Source organism: Pseudophryne corroboree, chromosome 2 (assembly GCF_028390025.1).
Source record: "Pseudophryne corroboree isolate aPseCor3 chromosome 2, aPseCor3.hap2, whole genome shotgun sequence".
Lineage (NCBI taxonomy): Eukaryota > Metazoa > Chordata > Amphibia > Anura > Myobatrachidae > Pseudophryne > Pseudophryne corroboree.
The window spans coordinates 695,197,413-695,221,998 of record NC_086445.1 but is presented as its reverse complement, the minus strand read 5'-3'; the positions used below and the strand labels follow the sequence as shown (position 1 = coordinate 695,221,998).

Sequence of the window (24,586 nt, the reverse complement as noted above, 5' to 3'; positions counted from 1 at the left end):
GTTAGATTTTTGTGCCCGGCCGAGAAGGGTGCAATCTAGGTGGCTCTCCTAAAGAGCTGCTTAGAGAAAGTTTAGCTAGGTTTTTTATTTTACAGTGATTCCTGCTGGCAACAGGATCACTGCAGCGAGGGACTGAGGGGAGAAGGAGTCAACTCACCTGCGTGCAGGATGGATTGGTTTCTTGGCTACTGGACATCAAGCTCCAGAGGGACGATCACAGGTACAGCCTGGATGGTCACCGGAGCCACGCCGCCGGCCCCCTTGCAGATGCTGAAATCAGAAGAGGTCCAGAATCGGCGGCTGAAGACTCCTGCAGTCTTCTAAAGGTAGCGCACAGCACTGCAGCTGTGCGCCATTTTCCTCTCAGCACACTTCACACGGCAGTCACTGAGGGTGCAGGGCGCTGGGAGGGGGGCGCCCTGGGAGGCAAATGAGTACCTATAAAGGCTAAAAATACCTCACATATAGCCCTAGAGGCTATATGGAGATATTTAACCCCTGCCTAATTTTTCTAAATAGCGGGAGACGAGCCCGCCGGAAAAGGGGCGGGGCCTATCTCCTCAGCACACGGCGCCATTTCCTCTCACAGCTCCGCTGGTCAGGACGGCTCCCAAGTCTCTCCCCTGCACTGCACTACAGAAACAGGGTAAAACAGAGAGGGGGGGGCACATTTATGGCGATATTTTGATATAACAAAGCAGCTATAAGGGAGCACTTATTATAAGGCTATCCCTGATATATATATAGCGCTTTTGGTGTGTGCTGGCAAACTCTCCCTCTGTCTCCCCAAAGGGCTAGTGGGTCCTGTCTTCGTTAGGAGCATTCCCTGTGTGTCTGCTGTGTGTCGGTACGTGTGTGTCGACATGTATGAGGACGATATTGGTGTGGAGGCGGAGCAATTGCCAAATATGAGGATGTCACCCCCTAGGGAGTCGACACCAGAATGGATGCCTTTATTTATGGAACTACGGGATAGTGTCAACACGCTAAAGCAGTCGTTTGACGACATGAGACGGCCGGACAATCAATTAGTGCCTGTCCAGGCGACTCAAACACCGTCAGGGGCTGTGAAACGCCCTTTGCCTCAGTCGGTCGACACAGACCCAGACACAGGCGATGACTCCAGTGGTGACGGTGACGAATCAACCGTATTTTCCAGTAGGGCCACACGTTATATGATTTTGGCAATGAAGGAGGCGTTACATTTAGCTGATACTACAGGTACCACTAAACAGGGTATTATGTGGGGTATGAAAAAACTACCTATAGTTTTTCCTGAATCAGAAGAACTAAATGACGTGTGTAATGAAGCGTGGGTTGCCCCTGATAAAAAGCTGATAATTTCAAAGAAATTATTGGCATTATACCCTTTCCCGCCAGAGGTTAGGGAGCGCTGGGAAACACCTCCTAGGGTGGACAAGGCGCTAACACGCTTATCTAAACAAGTGGCGTTACCCTCTCCTGAGACGGCCGCACTTAAAGATCCATCAGATAGGAGGATGGAAAATATCCAAAAAAGTATATACACACATGCAGGTGTTATACTACGACCAGCTGTAGCGACTGCCTGGATGGGCAGTGCGGGGGTAGTTTGGTCAGAATCCCTGATTGAAAATATTGATACCCTGGACAGGGACAATATTTTACTGTCGTTAGAACAAATAAAGGATGCATTTCTTTATATGCGTGATGCACAGAGGGATATATGCACACTGGCATCACGGGTAAGTGCTATGTCCATTTCGGCCAGAAGAGCTTTATGGACGCGACAGTGGACAGGCGATGCGGATTCAAAACGGCATATGGAAGTTTTGCCGTATAAAGGGGAGGAGTTATTTGGAGTCGGTCTATCAGACTTGGTGGCCACGGCTACAGCCGGGAAATCCACCTTTCTACCTCAAGTCACTCCCCAACAGAAAAAGGCACCGACTTTTCAACCGCAGCCCTTTCGTTCCTTTAAAAATAAGAGAGCAAAGGGCTATTCATATCTGCCACGAGGCAAAGGTCGAGGGAAGAGACAGCAACACGCAGCTCCTTCCCAGGATCAGAAGCCCTCCCCGGCTTCTACAAAAGCCTCAGCATGATGCTGGGGCTTCTCAAGCGGACTCGGGGACGGTGGGGGGTCGTCTCAAAAATTACAGCGCGCAGTGGGCTCACTCGCAAGTAGATCCCTGGATCCTGCAGATAATATCTCAGGGATACAGGTTGGAATTAGAGACAGATCCACCTCGCCGTTTCCTGAAGTCTGCTTTACCAACGTCCCCCTCCGAAAGGGAGACGGTTTTGGAAGCCATTCACAAGCTGTACTCTCAGCAGGTGATAGTCAAGGTACCTCTTCTGCAACAAGGGAAGGGGTATTATTCCACTCTTTTTGTGGTACCGAAGCCGGATGGCTCGGTAAGGCCTATTCTAAATCTGAAGTCCTTGAACCTGTACATAAAGAAGTTCAAGTTCAAAATGGAGTCACTCAGAGCAGTGATAGCGAACCTGGAAGAGGGGGACTTTATGGTATCCTTGGACATCAAGGATGCGTATCTCCACGTTCCAATTTACCCCTCACACCAGGGGTACCTCAGGTTCGTTGTACAAAACTGTCACTATCAGTTTCAGACGCTGCCGTTCGGATTGTCCACGGCACCTCGGATCTTTACAAAGGTAATGGCCGAGATGATGATTCTTCTTCGAAGAAAAGGCGTATTAATTATCCCATACTTGGACGATCTCCTAATAAGGGCGAGGTCCAGAGAACAGCTAGAGATGGGATTAGCACTGTCTCAAGAAGTGCTAAAACAGCACGGGTGGATTCTGAATATTCCAAAATCCCAGTTAATGCCGACAACTTGTCTGCTGTTCCTAGGGATGATTCTGGACACGGTTCAGAAAAAGGTTTTTCTCCCGGAGGAAAAAGCCAAGGAGTTATCCGAGCTTGTCAGGAACCTCCTAAAACCAGGAAAGGTGTCTGTACATCAATGCACAAGAGTCCTGGGAAAAATGGTGGCTTCTTACGAAGCAATTCCATTCGGCAGATTCCACGCAAGAATTTTCCAAAGGGATCTGTTGAACAAATGGTCAGGGTCGCATCTTCAGATGCACCTGCGGATAACCCTGTCTCCAAGGACAAGGGTGTCTCTTCTGTGGTGGTTGCAGAGTGCTCATCTATTGGAGGGCCGCAGATTCGGCATACAGGATTGGATCCTGGTGACCACGGACGCCAGCCTGAGAGGCTGGGGAGCAGTCACACAAGGAAGAAACTTCCAGGGAGTATGGACGAGCCTGGAAACGTCTCTTCACATAAACATTCTGGAACTAAGAGCAATATACAATGCTCTAAGCCAGGCAGAACCTCTGCTTCAGGGAAAACCGGTGTTGATCCAGTCGGACAACATCACGGCAGTCGCCCATGTGAACAGACAGGGCGGCACAAGAAGCAGGAGTGCAATGGCAGAAGCTGCAAGGATTCTTCGCTGGGCAGAGAATCATGTGATAGCACTGTCAGCAGTGTTCATCCCGGGAGTGGACAACTGGGAAGCAGACTTCCTCAGCAGACACGATCTTCACCCGGGAGAGTGGGGACTTCATCCAGAAGTCTTCCACATGCTGGTAACCCGTTGGGAAAGACCAATGGTGGACATGATGGCGTCTCGCCTCAACAAAAAACTGGACAGGTATTGCGCCAGGTCAAGAGATCCGCAGGCAATAGCTGTGGACGCGCTGGTAACGCCTTGGGTGTACCAGTCGGTGTATGTGTTTCCTCCTCTGCCTCTCATACCAAAAGTATTGAGAATTATACGGCAAAGAGGCGTAAGAACGATACTAGTGGTTCCGGATTGGCCAAGAAGGACTTGGTACCCGGAACTTCAAGAGATGATCACGGAAGATCCGTGGCCTCTACCTCTAAGGAGGGACTTGCTTCAGCAGGGTCCCTGTCTGTTTCAAGACTTACCGCGGCTGCGTTTGACGGCATGGCGGTTGAACGCCGGATCCTAAAGGAAAAAGGCATGCCGGAAGAAGTCATTCCTACTTTGATTAAAGCAAGGAAGGAAGTAACCGTGCAACATTATCACCGAATTTGGCGAAAATATGTTGCGTGGTGCGAAGATCGGAGTGCTCCGACGGAGGAATTTCAACTGGGTCGATTCCTACATTTCCTGCAATCAGGATTGTCAATGGGTCTCAAATTGGGATCTATTAAGGTTCAAATTTCGGCCCTGTCGATTTTCTTTCAAAAAGAATTGGCTTCAGTCCCTGAAGTCCAGACCTTTGTTAAGGGAGTGCTGCATATACAGCCTCCTGTGGTGCCTCCAGTGGCACCGTGGGATCTCAATGTGGTTTTGGATTTCCTAAAATCTCATTGGTTTGAACCACTAAAAAAGGTGGATTTGAAATATCTCACATGGAAAGTGACCATGCTTCTAGCCCTGGCTTCTGCCAGGAGAGTGTCAGAATTGGCAGCTTTATCTTACAAAAGCCCATATCTGATTTTCCATTCGGACAGGGCAGAACTGCGGACTCGTCCGCATTTTCTCCCTAAGGTGGTGTCAGCATTTCATCTGAACCAGCCTATTGTAGTGCCTGCGGCTACAAGTGACTTGGAGGACTCCAAGTTACTGGACGTTGTCAGAGCATTAAAAATATATATTGCAAGGACAGCTGGAGTCAGAAAATCTGACTCGTTGTTTATATTGTATGCACCCAACAAGATGGGTGCTCCGGCGTCTAAGCAGACGATTGCTCGTTGGATCTGTAGCACAATCCAACTTGCACATTCTGTGGCAGGCCTGCCACAGCCTAAATCTGTAAAGGCCCACTCCACAAGGAAGGTGGGCTCATCTTGGGCGGCTGCCCGAGGGGTCTCGGCATTACAACTTTGCCGAGCAGCTACGTGGTCAGGGGAGAACACGTTTGTAAAATTTTACAAATTTGATACTCTGGCTAAGGAGGACCTGGAGTTCTCTCATTCGGTGCTGCAGAGTCATCCGCACTCTCCCGCCCGTTTGGGAGCTTTGGTATAATCCCCATGGTCCTTTCAGGAACCCCAGCATCCACTAGGACGATAGAGAAAATAAGATTTTACTTACCGATAAATCTATTTCTCGGAGTCCGTAGTGGATGCTGGGCGCCCATCCCAAGTGCGGATTATCTGCATAAATTGTACATAGTTATTGTTAACTAATTCGGGTTATTGTTGAAGGAAGCCATCTTTCAGAGGCTCCGCTGTTATCATACTGTTAACTGGGTTTAGATCACAAGTTGTACGGTGTGATTGGTGTGGCTGGTATGAGTCTTACCCGGGATTCAAAATCCTCCCTTATTGTGTACGCTCGTCCGGGCACAGTACCTAACTGGAGTCTGGAGGAGGGTCATAGGGGGAGGAGCCAGTGCACACCACCTGATCGGAAAAAGCTTTACTTTTTGTGCCCTGTCTCCTGCGGAGCCGCTATTCCCCATGGTCCTTTCAGGAACCCCAGCATCCACTACGGACTCCGAGAAATAGATTTATCGGTAAGTAAAATCTTATTTAAACACTACACAAACCAATTAAAACACGAATATTAGTAAATATTGCCCATGGTCTGGTTGTCAACTCAAAATATCAGACTGAAACAACCGTCACAGCAATTTGGCTCAAAGTTTATTGGGCCATTTGGAATTGTTGTACAGGTTAACCCAGTGGCCTTTCATTTACAATTGCCCAGAGCTCTGAAAATTAATGTTTTTCATTGTTCTCTCAGTCATCCGCTGTGATACGAGTGTGATATAAAAGGGTGAGAGTGGGGTTTTCTGACTGACTTCCATTTTGTGCCGCAGTAACTATGCCATATAATGACAAGAGAATAGCAAGGGTGTTTGTCTCATCAAGAGAATAGCAAGGGTGTTTGTCTCATGAAGCAAGATGTTCTAGAAGAAGGATTCTCAGAATAGACAAGGACTCATGTTGTTATTTTCAGTTTGTTATAGACAAGGACTCATGTTGTTGTTTTCAGTTTAGACAAGGACTCATGTTGTCATTTTCAGTTAGATAAGATGTTTCAGAACCCCCGGAATGTACCCATATATGGATAGATTGTGTTTTTAGTTTTGTATAAAGGACGGGGAATGTTAGGGGAATTTCGGAATCCACCTGAGACGCTAGCAGACGTGCTGCGTGTGAATACCGAATTTCCCCTTGAGACGATCGTCCTGAGATTCCCCGATCCAGAGTGCTCAAGTGATGCTACACTATTCGGTAAGATATTGATGTAGTTTCTTGATATTATACCTATATTTATGATTATGTATTAATACCTGACGAAAATACTATAAGAACTAATAAATTATTTACTATTGAGACATAAAAGTGTTGTTTGTTTTGCTGCATTAAAGTGTAAGCCTGTTCTGGGCAACAGTGAGCGCAGAATGTATTGAGCAATCTCACACACCCTAGTTCTATACAGCAAGACATCCGCTCTTCCAGTTTTGGGGTAGGTTGTGCTCGAAGACCACTTCCAGTGCTGGTTCAAGATCAAGTAGAGTTTGTGGTGGAGAAGATTTTGGACTCTAAGCTGATCCATGGAGGGCAGAAGTTTCTGGTCCATTGGAAGGGGTATGGTCCAGAGGAGAGATCCTAGGTGTTGGACAAGAATTTGCATGCTCCCAGATTGAAAAAGGCCTTTTTCAAAAAATTACCTTGGAAACCGGGTTCTAAGGGTTTGTTGACCCCTCCTAAAGGGTGGTACCGTTACAAGCCGTCTCACGGCTCACAACGTCCGTTCCTCGCTAGGCGACTGGGAAGCTCCCAAACTTTCACTCCCCGGCCGCTGACTCCAAGGCAACCTGTAAGCCAAGCTATTGCGGCGGTCATTGTTGCTAGGGAACAGAGGCACCAGGGAACTTCTGCCCCGGAGGCATCATTGAGTGCATGGTTACACTGACACCAGGCACTCACAGGAAGTGCAAGGTAGGTTTGTATGGTACCGCACAGGACTATGTAGAAAAATTTCTTTCAAGGAAAATCGGGCTTGACTATTTAATGCCCTAAAAATTAACAAGCCATCGCATGGTGAAATGGCCGTTTGTGTCAGTGGTGCTGTTTGGTGCACAATTCAGCCCACATACACCCTGGTATCGTATTAACCCATCTGGGGAATATATTTACACATTTATTTATTTATGTATTTATTTGAAGTAACTCAGTTTGATCTTGTGTCTAGGTAATTGTAATTGATATTGGACTTTAATAGACCAGGAAAATTTCTATGTAACCATTGATACCCAGATAGAATTGTGAGGTTTCTTCCTCCTCTCCTTTTTGATAGTCTGTATATAGAATTAGTGTTGGATTAAACAAACCAGGGAAATTTATATGTAACCTTGAGCTCTAGATAGATTTGTGAGGGCTCTTTTCCCTCTTCTTTTGATTTTTCAGACAGACTGTCTGGCTTTGTTGCTCCCTTTATACAAATTACACAATACTGATTTAACCTCTCTTCCTGCAAACTTCGGAGACTGTTATAATATATCAATTTACAGCACAAGTGTTTATCATTGTGAGATTGATGTCAGATTATAACTACTGTTTGTGCATATATGAATAAGCCAGTTTGCCTGAAGATTTAACATACTTGGGATCATCATATATCCCTGTTAAATAATACTACTACTACTACCAGTACATACTTTGAAACCAGCTTTTTGTATTTATTTATTTATTTCATTCTATGCAAGAATAGATCTAAGAATTTTCCAATCTATCACTTTTTCTTTGATTTCTATTGGCTAGAGTCAGCTCGCCTCTCTCATCCTCTGTCCGCTATATATCATTATATGACATTGGACAGCAGAAGGTGAGGCCCTCAACCCATACCATCCCTCTTTCTAAAATTAAAGTACTCTCTCATCCAAATGCCAGATCATTACCTCTCTGCAATTCATTGGGAAGCAAAGAAACTGTGCTATCAATTGGAAAGCAGAAGTACTTCTTTATTTCGGTCAGTCATCAACCACACGCTCTCTCATTTGTGATCAGTGGTCTTCTTACTGCCATATTTCACTGGCTATGCCCAATCTTGTCTGATCTTGGAAGCAAAGCAGTGTAAAGCCGAATTAGTACCTAGATAGGAGACCACTAGGGAATATTGGGTACAGTAACTGAGTATCCATTGTCCAACACAAAAAGCAGAAGTGTGGGTGAAACCTTTGACTCTCACCACAGTTTCCATCCTTTTGTATAAAAATCTACATCATATCTTGATCTCTAACTTCAAATAGTATCCCTTACTCATACCAGGAGAATAACTAATGAAAGGCAAAATATTATTGAAATTAATAAAATGTTAAAAATAACATCGCCTACCATTATTAATTTCTGGATATCGGACGATACTCCAGTTCAAATATTTTCACCTCAGGCACTTCACATTGAGCAATTTTGCTAGTATTTATTAATTTTCAGCAGTATATTTTACCCTACAAAAAGGTTTATATAACTGCACTCCAGAGGTGTTAATCTCTTTATTTTGTTGTGTTTTGTCTATGTATACCCATAATTTTAACAAAAAGCCTATTAAAAGTTATATTTTAAATCATTTCATTATACAAAGTGTGCCCCAACACAGAGTCTCTCTTTCCTCTTTTTTGTTACTCACAGGAAGTGTGCAGACATGCAGCAGGACAGCTGTAGGGAGTTCTTAAGTAGGGGGAGACTTCGCTGTGTAACATCTGATTGGTCCATTCTCCCTTTATACTCTTGGCCTGACTCTCACTCCTTGCTGGTCATAGTTTCCTGGATGTAGCGGGAGCCCTTGTCTCTTGGTACTAGTTCTAGTCTGTGGATTCCTCACCTGGTTACATACTAAATGCCACTGCAGAGTTCCTGTGTCCAGCTCTGTGTCAGCTGCATAATCTGTCACGTGAATTATTTGCTAATTCTGTCAGTATTATTTCTTGTCATCTTGTTACGTTGTTACGTGTCTCCACTGTGCTCTAATCATCCTGCATTCCTTCCGTACCTCTACTACCTATTGCTCCACCAGTGGGTTCAGAGTCCTCAGGGTTTAATGTGCTCTCTTTCTCCCTTTACACTCTTGGACTTATTTCACCAGCCTTGTCTCTGTCTGGGATGCTTTCATCTTTATATCTTTGGGCTCTTCCAATTTTCCCTGGTATCGTAGTATTGTTCTCTTTCTCTTATCTTTTTCTTGGGTCCTCCTTCCACACAGCATTGGTTCAGATCACTCAGAGTTAAGCTCGTACAACCACCAGTGGCATAAGTCCTGGTGGCATACTAGTCCTAGTACCGGTAGGCACATCACGCCTTATTGGAAAAGCGGCTATTATAGTCTAGAAGACATGCTGGTGAGTTCTACAAGTCTTAATCTGGAGTGTACAGGGGTCATTGCCAGAAGATCTCCAAAGTCTCCTTGGAAAGAAGAATCCTCATTCGTAACACCATGTCAAAGATATGGCTTTTTGCCCACAATTTTTTGCAGGAAAACCACTTCTGGCCAGACTTCTCCAAACAGTAGATGGGTGTACCAGGGTCCCACTGGTTTCTGTCAGTTTTGAGCTGATGGCACTGATGGACATCTTCCAATTTCAAAGGGAAGTAAGCATGATGTGTATTTCTAACAATTCAACAGATTGGTAATTTATTTTTGCGCCTCAATACACCTTGCAGCCGAGATACCACCTTTCAAGGGTACCAAACACTTGAAAAATTTTAGATACAAAGAAAAAAACACAGAGGTGGTCCACCAGCGTTGAATGTATAACACTCTTTAAAATCTCTAAACCGTTGATTGAAGACTTGACAATCAATTCAACATCATAGGAAATTCTCTACTGACTCATTCATTGGATGTACCTCACTCACCGACGGTCAGTCAGATTCACCGATATAAAGGTATCTTTTAGTTGAACATCTTATTGGACATCATAGGACATATGGAAATTCACTCACCATTATTATGATCCCTATATTCATCCAAAGGTTTCTTTTTGGCTACACCAACGGAATCTCAGAACCTTGTCAAAGAATTCTCCAATGCTGGATCTCCATAAAAATGTATTTATTCCATTAAAAAAATTCCAACAGAAACACACAAAGTTAAAAAATAAGAATTTACTCACCGGTAATTCTATTTCTCGTAGTCCGTAGTGGATGCTGGGAACTCCGTAAGGACCATGGGGAATAGACGGGCTCCGCAGGAGACTGGGCACTCTAAAAGAAAGATTAGGTACTATCTGGTGTGCACTGGCTCCTCCCTCTATGCCCCTCCTCCAGACCTCAGTTAGGGAAACTGTGCCCGGAAGAGCTGACACAACAAGGAAAGGATTTGGAATCCAGGGTAAGACTCATACCAGCCACACCAATCACACTGTACAACTTGTGATAACCATACCATGTTAACAGTATGAACAACAACTGAGCCTCATTTAACGGATGTCTCTTAACAATAACCCTTTAGTTAAGCAATAACTATATGCATGTATTGCAGAGAGTCCGCACTTGGGACGGACGCCCAGCATCCACTACGGACTACGAGAAATAGAATTACCGGTGAGTAAATTCTTATTTTCTCTGACGTCCTAGTGGATGCTGGGAACTCCGTAAGGACCATGGGTATTATACCAAAGCTCCCAAACGGGCGGGAGAGTGCGGATGACTCTGCAGCACCGCATGAGCAAACTCAAGGTCCTCCTCAGCCAGGGTATCAAACTTGTAGAACTTAGCAAACTTGTTTGACCCCGACCAAGTAGCAGCTCGGCAAAGCTGTAAAGCCGAGACCCCTCGGGCAGCCGCCCAAGAAGAGCCCACCTTCCTTGTGGAATGGGCTTTCACCGATTTTGGATGCAGCAATCCAGCCGCAGAGTGAACCCGCTGAATCGTGCTATAGATCCAGCGAGCAATAGTCTGCTTCGAAGCAGGAGCGCCAACCTTGTTGGCTGCATACAGAATAAACAGCGAGTCAGACTTTCTGACTCCCGCCGTTCTGGAAACATAAATTTTCAAAGCCCGGACTACGTCCAGCAACTTGGAATCCTCCAAGTCCCTAGTAGCCGCAGGCACCACAATAGGCTGGTTCAAATGAAATGATGATACCACCCTAGGGAGAAATTGGGGGCGAGTCCTCAACTCTGCCCTGTCCATATGGAATATCAGATAAGGGCTTTTACATGACAAAACCGCCAATTCTGACACACGCCTAGCCGAAGCTAAGGCCAATAGCATGACCACTTTCCACGTGAGATATTTTAGCTACACGGTCTTAAGTGGCTCAAACCAGTGGGATTTCAGGAAATCCAACACAATGTTAAGATCCCAAGGTGCCACCGGTGGCACAAAAGGAGGCTGAATATGCAGCACCCCCGGAACAACGTCTGAACTTCAGGCAGTGAAGCCAGTTCTTTTTGAGAGAAAATGGATAGGGCCGAAATCTTGACCTTTATGGATCCTAATTTTAGGCCCATAGTCACTCCTGACTGTAGGAAGTGCAGGAATCGACCCCGCTGGAATTCCTCTGTAGGGCCTTCCCGGCCTCACACCAAGCAACCTATTTTCGCTATATACAGTGAAAAAGTCTTGCTGTCACATCTTTCCTAGCCTTTATCAGCGTTGGAATAACTGCATCCGGAATGCCCTTTTCCGCTATGATCCGGCGTGCAACCGCCATGCCGTCAAATGCAGCCGCGGTAAGCTTGGAACAGACAGGGCCCCTGTTGCAACATGTCCTGTCTGAGAGGCAGAAGCCCTGAGTCCTCTGAGAGCATTTCTTGCAGCTCCGGGTACCGAGTCCTTCTTGGCCCATTCGGAGCAAAGAATATTGTTCTCACTCCTCCTTTTATTACAATTCTCAGCCCTTGGGTATGAGAGGAAGAGGAGGGAATACATAGACCGACTGGAACACCCACGGTGTTACTAGTGCGACCACAGCTATCACCTCAGGGTCCCTTGACCCGGCTTAAAACCTTTTTTAGCTTTTTATTGAGGTGGGACGCCATCTAGTCCACCTGAGGCAGTTCCCATCAATTTGCAAACTGCGTGAAGACTTCCTGATGAAGTCCCCACTTTCCCGGGTGGAGGTCGTGCCTGCTGAGGAAGTCTGCTTCCCAGTTGTCCACTCCCGGAATGAACACTGCTGACAGTGCGCTTACTTGATTCTCCGCCCAGCGAAGAATTCTGGTGGCTTCTACCCTCGCCACCCTGCTCTTTGTGCCGCCTTGGCGGTTTACACGAACCCCTGCGGTCTGACTGGATCAGAACCGGTTGGTCGCGAAGCAGGATCTCCGCTTGACTTAGGGCGTTGTATATGGCCCTTAGTTCCAGGATATTGATGTGAAGGCAAGTCTGTTGACTTGACCACAGACCTTGGAAATTTCTTCCCTGTGTAACTGCCCCCCACCCTCGGAGGCTTGCATCCGTGGTCACCAGGATCCAGTCCTGAATGCCGAATCTGCGGCCCTCGAGAAGGTGAGCACTCTGCAGCCACCACAGGAGAGACACCCTGGCCCTGGGGGATAGGGTGATTAACCGATGCATCTGAAGAGGTGATCCGGACCACTTGTCCAGTAAGTCCCATTGGAAGGTCCTCGCATGGAACCTGCCTAAGGGGATGGCCTCGTATGATGCCACCATCCTTCCCAGGACTCGAGTGCAGTGATGCACTGACACCTGTTTTGGTTTTAATAGATTCCTGACCAGTGTCATGAGTTCCTGAGCTCTCTCTATCGGGAGATAAACCCTTTTCTGGTCTGTGTCTAGGATCGTGCCTAGGAGAGGCAGATGAGCTGTAGGAACCAACTGCGACTTTGGAATATATAGAATCCAGCCGTGTTGCCGTTACACTTCCAGAGAAAGTGATACGCTGTTCAGCAACTGCTCTCTTGATCTCGCTTGTATGAGGAGATCGTCCAAGTACGTGATAATAGTGACACCTTGCTTCCGCAGGAGCACAATCATATCCGCCATTACCTTGGTTATGACAATCCCGTACCGCAATTCTGAGGTACGCCTAATGAGGTAGATAAATGGGGACATGAAGGTATGCATCCCTTATGACCCGATTCACGATAAAGTCTCCCTCTTTTTAGGCTTGCCCTGACTGCTCATAGCGATTCCATCTTGAGCTTGAACCTTCTCAGGTATATGTTCAGGGATTTTTAATTCAATATGGGTCTGACCGAACCGTCTGGTTTCGGGATTACAACATGGTCGAATAATAACACCCTCTTGTTGAAGGAGGGGACCCTTGACCACCACCTGTTAAAGATACAATTTGTGAATTGCAGTTAACACTGGCTCCCCCTCTTGGGGGGAAGCCCGCAGGGCCGTCGGTGAGGGGGCATCTTCTCACAGTCCAGCTTGTATCCCTGAGACACAATATCTATTGCCCAGGGACCTAACAGGGAGTGAACCCACTTGTGGCTGAACTTACGAAGGCGTGTCCCCACCGGGCCTAGCTCCGCCTATGGAGCCCCAACAGCATAGGTGGATTTTTGTAGGAGCCGGGGAGGACTTCTGTTCCTGGGAACTAGCTGTGTTGATCCCGGCTCTGACAAGAAAGGACGCACCTCAGACTTTCTTGTTTCTTTATTCGAAAGGCTGCATTTAATAATGTCGTGCTTTCTTAGGCCGTGCAGGAATATAAGGCAAACTAGCAGAATTACCAGCTATAGCTGTGGAGACCAGGCCCGAGAACCCTTCTCCACACAATCCTCAGCCTTCCATATGCCTCTTAAGTCGGCATCATCTGTCCAATGCATATTCTACAGGACACGTCAAGCAGAGATCGACATAGCTTTGACTCTAGGACCAAGTATACTCATGTCTCTTTGGGCATGCTTTATAACTATATATCTATCACTTAAGACAGCATCTTTAATATATTTATTAGGGTCTCAATCTCTGCTGATAAGGTACCTGTCCACGCTGCCACAGCGCTATAAACCCATGCCGACACAATCGCCGGTCTGGGTAGTATACTAAAATGTGCACGCTATCTGCAGGATCCCTGAGAATAGCAAGTGCTACCGTCTGTGCAAACAGGACACCCTAGGGGAAGATTCTCAACACATCCTGGCCCTAGTGGGGAAAGGATACAGCCTGAGAATTCTCTTGTGGGAAGCTGCCATCTCTTGTCTGGAGATTCCCGGTCTTTTTCCTCATGAGAGGAGGGAAATTTACCTCAGCATTCTTCCCCTTAAACATGTGTACTCTCGTGTCAGGGACAGATGAGTCATCAGTGATATGCAAATCATCTTTTATTTCAATATCATATATTGAATACCTTCTAGCCATCTTGGCTGTAACTTTGCATTATCGTAGTCGACAGTGGAGTTAAACTCCGTGTCGATACCAGTGTTTGTTATTTTGGATAGTGAACATTGTGAGACTCTGAAGGTCTCTGTGACATAGGGACAGACATGGGTAGATTTCCTGTCTGTTCCCTAACCATTTGTGCAATAAATTCACCTTAGCACTTACACATATCCAAACAGGTGTCGGCATTGTCGACGGAGACACCCTCTCACACACATATCCGCTCTATCACCTCCTTAGAGCCTTTTACCTCAGACATGTCGACACACGCGTACCGACACACCACACACACAGGGGATGCTCTATTTGAAGACAGTTCCCCCACAAGGCCCTTTGGAGAGACAGAGAGAGAGTATGCCAGCACACACCCCAGCGCTATATAACCCAGGGATTACACTACAACTCAGTGTTTACCCAGTAGCTGCTGTATATACAATTTTTGCGCCTAAATTTATGTGCCCCCCCCCCCTCTCTTTTCACCCTTTGTGTACCAGGATACTGCAGGGGAGAGCCTGGGGAGCTTCCTTCCAGCGGAGCTGTGAAGAGAAAATGGCGCTGGTGTGCTGAGGAAGAAGGCCCCGCCCCCTCAGCGGCGGGCTTCTGTCCTGTTTCTGACTAAAAATGGCGGGGGTTTTACACATATACAGTCACAGACTGTATTATGTGTATTTTTATGCCAAAGGTATTTTTATTGCTGCCCAGGGCGCCCCCCCCCCCCCCCCCCCAGCGCCCTGCACCCTACATTGACCGGAGTGTGTGGTGTGCTGTGGGAGCAATGGCGCACAGCTGCGGTGCTGTGCGCTACCTTAATGAAGACAGGAGTCTTCTGCCGCCGATTTCATCGCTTCTCTTCTGTCTTCTGGCTCTGCAAGGGGGACGGCGGCGCGGCTCCGAAAACGGACGATCGAGGTCAGGCCCTGTGTTCGAACCCTCTGGAGCTAATGGTGTCCAGTAGCCTAAGAAGCACAAGCTAGCTGCAAGCAGGTAGGTTTGCTTCTCTCCCCTCAGTCCCACGTAGCAGTGAGTCTGTTGCCAGCAGATCTCACTGAAAATAAAAAAACCTAACAAATACTTTCTTTCTAGCAAGCTTAGGAGAGCCCACTAGGAGCACCCAGCTCTGGCCGGGCACAGATTCTAACTGAGGTCTGGAGGAGGGGCATAGAGGGAGGAGCCAGTGCACACCAGATAGTACCTAATCTTTCTTTTAGAGTGCCCAGTCTCCTGCGGAGCCCGTCTATTCCCCATGGTCCTTACGGAGTTCCCAGCATCCACTAGGACATCAGAGAAATAGGGGTTACACCACTCCACTCCACAAGGATCTCAAACACCCTGAGGAAGGAAGCATTTCCGAAACGCGTTGGTGGTAAAAAGACATTGTTTGAGACTTACTCAGCCGCTGCAATCACTTCACCCTGTTCAGGACCGGAATAGACATTAGACACCCGCCCTGCAAACATTTGGACATGTCTGCATTTTTCCAAATACTCCCAGAAAACGGTCAGTTGACACCCACAAACGCCTCGTTCCTGTCAATCACCTTGCGATCACCCGTGCGAATGGATTCTTCGTTAAATCCATCACACAGCAACGATCCGCTTTGTACCCGTATGATGCGCCTGCGCATTGCGGTGCATATGAATGCGCAGTTCAGGCCTGATCGCTTCGCAGCGAAAAAACCTAGCGTGCGATCAGGTCTGAATTAGGCCCAATGGGGGTCATTCCGAGATGATCATAGCACAACTACGATCATTCACACTGACATGCGGGGGGACGCCCAGCACAGTGCTATCCCGTCCCGCATGTCAATGCCGGTTCCGCCCGCAGAAGTGCAAAGGCATCGCACAACGGCAATGCCTTTGCACTTCAAGAGTAGCTCCCGACCAGCGCAGCTTTAGCGTGCTGGCCGGGAGCTACTCATCGTTCCCGGGCCCGCAGTGGCTGCGTGTGACGTCACGCAGCCGCTGCGGCCCGCCCCCTGTTCGGTTTGGCCACGCCTGCATTGGCCGGACCGCGCCCAGGAAACGGTGGGCAAACACCGCCGTTCCACCCACCCCCAGCGACCGCCGCAGTTCTGACCCGATCGCACCGCTGCGATAAAAACTGCAGCGTGCGATTGGGTCAGAATGACCCCCAATGTGCACTGTAGGAGCGGCAGATATAACATTTGCAGAGAGAGTTAGATTTGGGTGGGTTATTTTGTTTCTGTGCAGAGTAAACTGGCTGCTTTATTTTTATACTGCAATTTAGATTTCAGTTTGAACACACCGCACCCAAATCTAACGCTCTCTGCACATGTTATATCTGCCTCTCCTGCAGTGCACATGGGGGGTGATTCAGACCTGATCGCAGTTGTGCTGAATTTAGTGATGCAGTGTACCATATAGAGTATGTAGTGTAGTAATGTAATGCAGCATATAGGGGCATGTGGTGCACTGATGTGGTGTAGCATATACAGTAAGGGGATCTACTGTAGTGATGTAGTGTAGCATATAGGGTATGTACTGCAGTGTATAGGGGCACGTAGTGTAGTTCAGCGTGTCGGGGATGTAGTATAGTGATGTAGTGAAGTGGATAGTGGAATGTAGTTCAGTGATGAAGTGTTATGATATAGGAGGTCATTCAGATTTGATTGCTGCTGTGCGTTTTCGTACAGCGGGCGATCAGGTCCTAACTGCGCATGCGTATGTACCGCAATGTGCACGCGCGTCAGACAACAACAATGAGCATCGCCGGTCAGTGTTGGGATGGTGCGAAAAATCCGATCGCACGGGCGTTCGCAAGGTGATTGACAGGAAGGGTCCGTGTGGGGGTGGAAACTGAGCGTTTACAGGGAGAGTCCGTAAAAACGCAGGCGTTACCAAGCGTTTTCAGGGAGGGTGTCTGATGTCAGCCCCTGTCCAGATCAGCCTGTTCTCATTGCACTGTAAAGTAAGTCCTGGGTTGCACACAGACTGCACAAAGTGAATTTTTGCAGCTCGGCATACACATGGGATCGCACACTTGCATGGCGAATTTACACTTCCACTGGAGGTGGCGACTATCCGATCGCAGGACAGCAAAATTAGCAGCCCAGCGATCAGATCTGAATTACCCCCATAGTGCAGTGATATAGGCCCTCATTCCGAGTTGTTCGCTCGTTATTTTCCTTAGCATCGGTGCGATTTTCCGCTAACTGTGCATGGGCAATGTTCGCACTGCGGCTGCGCCAAGTAAATTTGCTAAGAAGTTTGGTTTTTTACTCACGGCATTACAAGGTTTTTTCTTCGTTCTGATGATTGTTGTGTGATTGACAGGAAGTGGGTGTTTCTGGGCGGAAACTGGCCGTTTTCTGGGAGTGTTTGAAAAAACGCTGCCGTTTCTGGGAAAAACGCGGGAGTGGCTGGAGAAACGGAGGAGTGTCTGGGCGAACGCTGGGCGTGTGTGTGACGTCAAACCAGGAACGAAACTGACTGAACTGATCGCAGTGGCAGAGTAAGTCTCGAGCTACTCAGAAACTGCTAAGAAATTTCTAATCGCAATTTTGAGAATCTTTCGTTCGCAATTCTGCTAAGCTAAGATTCACTCCCAGTAGGCGGCGGCTTAGCGTGTGCAATGCTGCTAAAAGCAGCTTGCGAGCGAACAACTCGGAATGAGGGCCATAGTGCAATGTATGGGGGGACACAGGTGGGAATGTAGAGGAAAACGCTGCTGGGGGGACGACATGTGACACTTATGGCATTTGGGGCACATAGGGGATAATTGTCCAATAGTATCCCCTTTTAAAAAATTTTTTTTTGATAATCTGATTATTTTAGTCTCACACAGGGGCGTCGGAATGGGGGGGGGGGGGAGGGGGCAGCTCGCTCCCCCCAAACATGAGAGAAACGCCGATACTGGGGCAGAGGAGCGGCAGGCAGCTAGATGTGACGCACCTGTGTACTAGCGCCTCTTAATGGGCACGCTGTTTAATGTCAAGTATCAGGGTCGGACCTGCAGTCTCAGCAGATACGCAGCAGTAGCAGCCCAGCAGAGATGCAGTCATCCCGGCCCCTCACAGTGTCCACAGCGTACAGTGATACTACTTCCTCCTCCTGCCATGTGGCCATGCAGCTTCTTCCCCTCCTCTGCTCCGCCCCCGATCCGTCCCACGCTTTGCCTCTACGCCTGAATTTTTTTCTGCAGCAGGTTGCAGGGCGACTGTCTGTCTCTCCCTCAGTTTGACCTAGCCCTTGGTCCGTCCTGCGGCTCCTCCTCCCCTCCTGATCCATGCTGCCAATGTCTTTTCCCATGCTGTTACAGTGGCAGGCTGATCCGTGGAGGGGGAGGGGGGGGAGGGGGAGGGGGAGGGGGAGAGGGGGGGCGGGGGGGGGCTTTCCTCAACACAATCACAATAAGCATGTCACAGACTACAGCACAATGACAGCGATGAGGTGCCCGCCTTCCCGCACCTCTAAACGTCGGTGACGCTGCAGCGCTGTCCAGATAACAGAGTTAAGGCGCTGGGAGGGCACACCTGGAGCAGAGAGGAGAAGAAAACTGATGAGCCAAAGAGTAGTACACGGGAGGTTAGTTACAGTTTGACAGGTGTTTATGCAGAAATGGTGAAGAGGGGGATGGGAGGGAACTGGGGAGATAGTGACAGTGACATATGGGAAGATTTATTAACAAGAGGGATCAGTGTAGGTCAGTAGTGTAAGGTATAGAGGATGATGTAGTCCGAGGCGGAACTACCGCCAGTGCAACCAGTGCGTTGCACTGGGGCCCGCCTCTGTCCAGGGGCCCAAAGCATGTAATGAGTCAAACTGACTCATTACATGCCGCTGTGCGCTGCGGGCAACCGCTGCCCGCAGCGCACAGCCGCCTGGACAGAGAGGAGAGGAGCAGCGGTACGGGGGAGAAGGAGGAGGAGGGAGCCGAAGGAGGGAGCCGCAGCAGCGCTTTACTACTGGTGGAGGCGCTGCTGCTGCTGGCCCTCTGCTTCACTATAGGCTGTCTTCCGAGAACAGCCTATAATGAAGCAGAGGGGCAGCAGCAGCAGCGCCTCCACCAATGACACAGCGCTGCTGCGGCTCCCTCCTCCACCTCCCTCCTCCTCCTTCTCTCCAGCCCGGGAATCGTCTGACGCTGCACCGAGGAGCCTGAGCCAGCGGAGACGCCGGAGAGGGTAAGTATAATTCTTTCTTTCTGTCTCTTTCTTTCTGTCTCTTTCTTTCTTTGTTGGGACTGCCTGTCGCTATGTGTAAAAATGGGGGACTGCCTGCCGCAATGTGTAAAAATGGTGGACTGCCTGCCGCTATGTGTAAAAAGGGGGAATCTGCCTGCCGCAATGTGTAAAAATGGGGGACTGCCTGCCGCAATGTGTAAAAACGGGGGACTGCCTGCCGCAATGTGTAAAAATGGTGGACTGCCTGCCGCTATGTGTAAAAAGGGGGAATCTGCCTGCCGCAATGTGTAAAAATGGGGGACTGCCTGCCGCAATGTGTAAAAACGGGGGACTGCCTGCCGCAATGTGTAAAAACGGGGGACTGCCTGCCGCAAGGTGTAAAAATGGGGGACTGCCTGCCGCAATGTGTAAAAAGGGGAAATCTGCCTGCCGCAATGTGTAAAACTAAAAACGGGGGACTGCCTGCCGCAATGTGTAAAAAGAGGGAATCTTCCTGCCGCAATGTGTAAAAAGGGGGGACTGCCTGCCGTTATGTGTAAAAATGGGGAATCTGCCTGCCGCTATGTGTAAAAAGGGGGAATCTGCCTGCCGTAATGTGTAAAAAGAGGGACTGCCTGCCGCAATGTGTAAAAAGGGGGAATCTGCCTGCCGCAATGTGTAAAAATGTGGAATCTGCCTGCCGCAATGTGTAAAAACGGGGGACTGCCTGCCGCAATGTGTAAAAAGGGGGAATCTGCCTGCCGCTATCTGTAAAAATGGGGAATCTGCCTGCCGCTATGTGTAAAAAGGGGGAATCTGCCTGCCGTAATGTGTAAAAAGGGGGACGCTGTCTGCCGTAATGTGTAACAAGGGCACGCTGTCTGCCGTAATGTGTAAAAAGTGGACGCTGTCTGCCGTTATGTGTAAAAAGTGCACGCTGTCTGCCGTAATGTGTAAAAAGGGGGACGCTGTCTGCCGTTATGTGTAAATAGTGTACGCTGTCTGCCGCTATGTTTAACAAGGGCACGCTGTCTGCCGTTAAGTGTAAAAAGTGTACGCTGTCTGCCGCTATGTGTAACAAGGGCACGCTGTCTGCCGTTATGTGTAAAAAGGGGACGCTGTCTGCCGTTATGTGTAAAAAGTGCACGCTGTCTGCCGTAATGTGTAAAAAGGGGGACGCTGTCTGCCGTAATGTGTAAAAAGGGGGACGCTGTCTGCCGTAATGTGTAAAAAGGGGACGCTGTCTGCCGTAATGTGTAAAAAGAGGAATCTGTCCGCTGTAAGGTGTAAAAGGGTCTCTACCTGGTGTAGTGGTGCTACTGTGCGGCGTAATTTGAAGAATGGAGACTACTGTGCACCGTTTTATGAATTGGTATTATTTTGTGGCCACACCCCTTCCCCACGAAGCCACGCCACTATGTATTTTTGCCTGCCGCAATGTGTAAAAAGGGGGAATCTGCCTGCCGCAATGTGTAAAAATGTGGAATCTGCCTGCCGCAATGTGTAAAAACGGGGGACTGCCTGCCGCAATGTGTAAAAAGGGGGAATCTGCCTGCCGCTATCTGTAAAAATGGGGAATCTGCCTGCCGCTATGTGTAAAAAGGGGGAATCTGCCTGCCGTAATGTGTAAAAAGGGGGACGCTGTCTGCCGTAATGTGTAACAAGGGCACGCTGTCTGCCGTAATGTGTAAAAAGGGGACGCTGTCTGCCGTTATGTGTAAAAAGTGCACGCTGTCTGCCGTAATGTGTAAAAAGGGGGACGCTGTCTGCCGTTATGTGTAAATAGTGTACGCTGTCTGCCGCTATGTTTAACAAGGGCACGCTGTCTGCCGTTAAGTGTAAAAAGTGTACGCTGTCTGCCGCTATGTGTAACAAGGGCACGCTGTCTGCCGTTATGTGTAAAAAGGGGACGCTGTCTGCCGTTATGTGTAAAAAGTGCACGCTGTCTGCCGTAATGTGTAAAAAGGGGGACGCTGTCTGCCGTAATGTGTAAAAAGGGGACGCTGTCTGCCGTAATGTGTAAAAAGAGGAATCTGTCCGCTGTAAGGTGTAAAAGGGTCTCTACCTGGTGTAGTGGTGCTACTGTGCGGCGTAATTTGAAGAATGGAGACTACTGTGCACCGTTTTATGAATTGGTATTATTTTGTGGCCACACCCCTTCCCCACGAAGCCACGCCACTATGTATTTTTGCGCGCGCCTACGGCGCGCAATGCCCCTGTTTTACATGCAGGGGTGGGGCTCCGATGCCGTTTCTTGCACACAGTGCTAAAATGTCTAGTTACGGCACTGTTGCTAGGTATCCATTTCTCTGGCCCTGAGCAGGTCCCCCTCACCAGATCCTTTCCAGGGGTGAGGGGGCGGACTTGGATGGGATGTGGGGGGCGCAAAGCATTTTGTCGCACCTGGGCCCAGCCCACCGCTCGCTAGTTCCGCCACTGGATGTAGTGTAAGGTACAGAGGGTTTCATGATGCAGTGTTGTGTTTAGAGGCGTCAGTTATATAGTGACAGGTATAGAAGGGTCCATGAAGTATTAGCAGGTATAGAGGGGTCCGTAATGTAATGTAGTGTAGGTTAAGGAGGAGCATGTTATGTAGTGGGGAGTATAGAGGGGTCCGTAATGTTGTGGCGGGTATAGAGGTGTCAGTAATTTAGTGTATGGTATAGAGGCGTCTTTAATGTAGTGTATGGTATAGTGGAATTGGTGATGTAGTATAGGGTGTAGAGGGGTCATTTATGCTGTGTCAGGTATAGAGAGGTCAGTAATGTAGTGTAGGTATGGAGGGGTTAGTAAAATACTGATCCAAAGTACATAGTACACTATTATTGAATTAAGCTGCAAATTACAGGAAAAAGTACGCAATCAGGTTAAAAAAAAAAGGGTAAAGGTCAGAGGTCTGATATGACCAGCGCCATGTCTTACACCACGTATCAATATGCATAAACAGATATATGTTAATTTTTCGTGTTGGACTAGGGCACCAAATGAAATTTTTGCCGTGGCTCTGCTTGGTCTACAACCGCCCCTGGATACGCCTCCCGGATGTATGCTGGGTGGGTGGATTTTTGCAAGACGTGTCTGCATTGTGTGTCATCATGTCACGTTATAGCCTCATACACACTGGCACAAGGAGTAGAGTATGTGTGGCATGCGAGCGTTATTTCCAGGCTGAAAGAATAGTCAGGGGAGGAGTCTATGCCAGAACCCATATGCTGACGCCGAGGTGGGCCTGTGTGCTTTAAATGCTAGGGTCTATTTTTAGTCCTAGGCGGGTGCTGTCAGCCATATTGGCTTTCTGAGCCCTCCCTGAGGGTCTCTGCCTTGCGCCAAGCTTGCTGCCCATGTTTGCAGGTACTTGTGCCCCCCCCCCCCCCCCCCTCTCTTCCCTACCCAGGCCATGTCACGCCGTTATTCTCAGTGCTCTAGTCAGCAGAGTGTCCTGGGAAGAACAACATGTGGCCCCACTCAACATTCTGACTGTGGCTTGGAGTCACCAGTTCCTGGAACCCACCCAGACAGAACAGCGCAGCACCTCAGAGACCGACACATGTACGGTGAGTCAGTGCCTTATTTCAGTGTGCTGGTGGCCCCTCTTCTTCCATATACTCCTGCTTTCTTCCCTCCCTCCAACAGCTCCAAACCCCCTCGACTGTCCCGACCGCTCCCTCCCCTATTCAGACAGGTACCTACTCCCATCCGCGGCTCCCACGCCCTCAAACAGGTTTCCCTCACAGCTTCAAACAAACCCCCCATCCGTGGGACATGCTACCCCCTTCCCCATTCTCAAACAGGTTTCCTTCACAGCTCCAAACCCCCCCCCATCCGCAGCAGATTTCTCTGTGAAAAATATCAAAGGGGAAGCCGGAGGACGGGGAACTGGCAGCAGATTCTGCCCGACCAGATATCATGCACAAGAACCTGCTGCTGGTGGTGCTCTGCCTGATGTTTGGCGTGGAGGTCAGCTTTAAATTTGACACAAAGACGTCATTTACCTGCTGAACCTCTGTCATCTAGTCACCATGTTGCTGGTAATACTAATAATAGTAATGCCCCCACACACCTTTCTGTCATATACCTGTTGAACGCCTGTCCTGTGTTTACTGGTTGGGGCTGATATGCCGGTGTTCGGGATGCCGGCAGTCAGAATACCGACCATGGCATCCTGATGGTTAAAATTCTGACGAGAAGGTAAGTATGTTTACCCTACCCCCCCAACCCTCCCTTTTATCAGCCTAACTCTAACCCCCCTCCTCCCCCCCAACCCACTGCAGCCTAACTCTAACCCTCCCCGGTGGTGCCTATACCTAACCCACCCCCTCCTCTCCCCAACCACAGCCTAACCCTCCCAGGGGGTTCCTAACCCCCCCTTCCTGCAGCCTAAACCTAGCCCTCCCCCTTGCAACCTAAACGTAACCTCCAAACCCCCCCACACACACACACACACTTCCACCCTCTGCGGCTTACCTCTCCGGTGGCCCAGCACACAGACATCCAGGATCCCGGCGGTCTGTATTCTGGCGGCGGGATTGTGATCCTATTCGGAATACCAACACCAGCATGCCGAGTAGTGTCGGGATTCCGGCGTAGGTATTTAGATCGCCGGGATCCTCACCTGATCCCATGCTTGCCATGTTGCTGATAATGCTAATAATTATAATGATGCACCGACACGTATGCCTATTATGTCACCCACTGTCACAGTGTGCTGGGAAGCTAGGGCCGCCAAACTCAGATTATATCTTGCCCCCCCCCCCCCCCCCCAACCTAAAAACGTTCTGACGCCCCTGGTCTCACAGGGTTTGTTTGTTTGTTTGTCCCGGGTGACGGAAATCCTAGTTTCGGCCCTGTGCAATGGTCCACTACACCATAGTTTGCATAAGTCTGTATGGCCACTATATTGTTGGGCCAGGTTACTGTTCTTTTACAGAAGCCATTGAGAACATAAAGGAGTACTATTGCTTTTGTTAAAAATAATGTGAAGCCAGTTCTTTGGTTTATTAAAAGGTGTTTATAGATTTGTGGGTGGGTTATATTTTAAGTTTTATATTGTCAAGGTTTTCTCCCTATCCCCTCTAGGGATGTTCCTAACCAGATGATATGTAAATGGTGGCTTTCTGCTCATTGGATTTTACCCAGGATACTCATACAACTCCAGCTTTTGGCATGGG

At 48.6% G+C, this 24,586-nt stretch overlaps 1 pseudogene; it reads left to right on the top strand.

Moving 5' to 3' along the window:
• The first annotated feature begins 8,011 nt into the window (after window positions 1-8,011).
• Window positions 8,012-8,130, top strand: LOC135052324 (5S ribosomal RNA; annotated as a pseudogene).
• The last annotated feature ends 16,456 nt before the right edge of the window (window positions 8,131-24,586 follow it).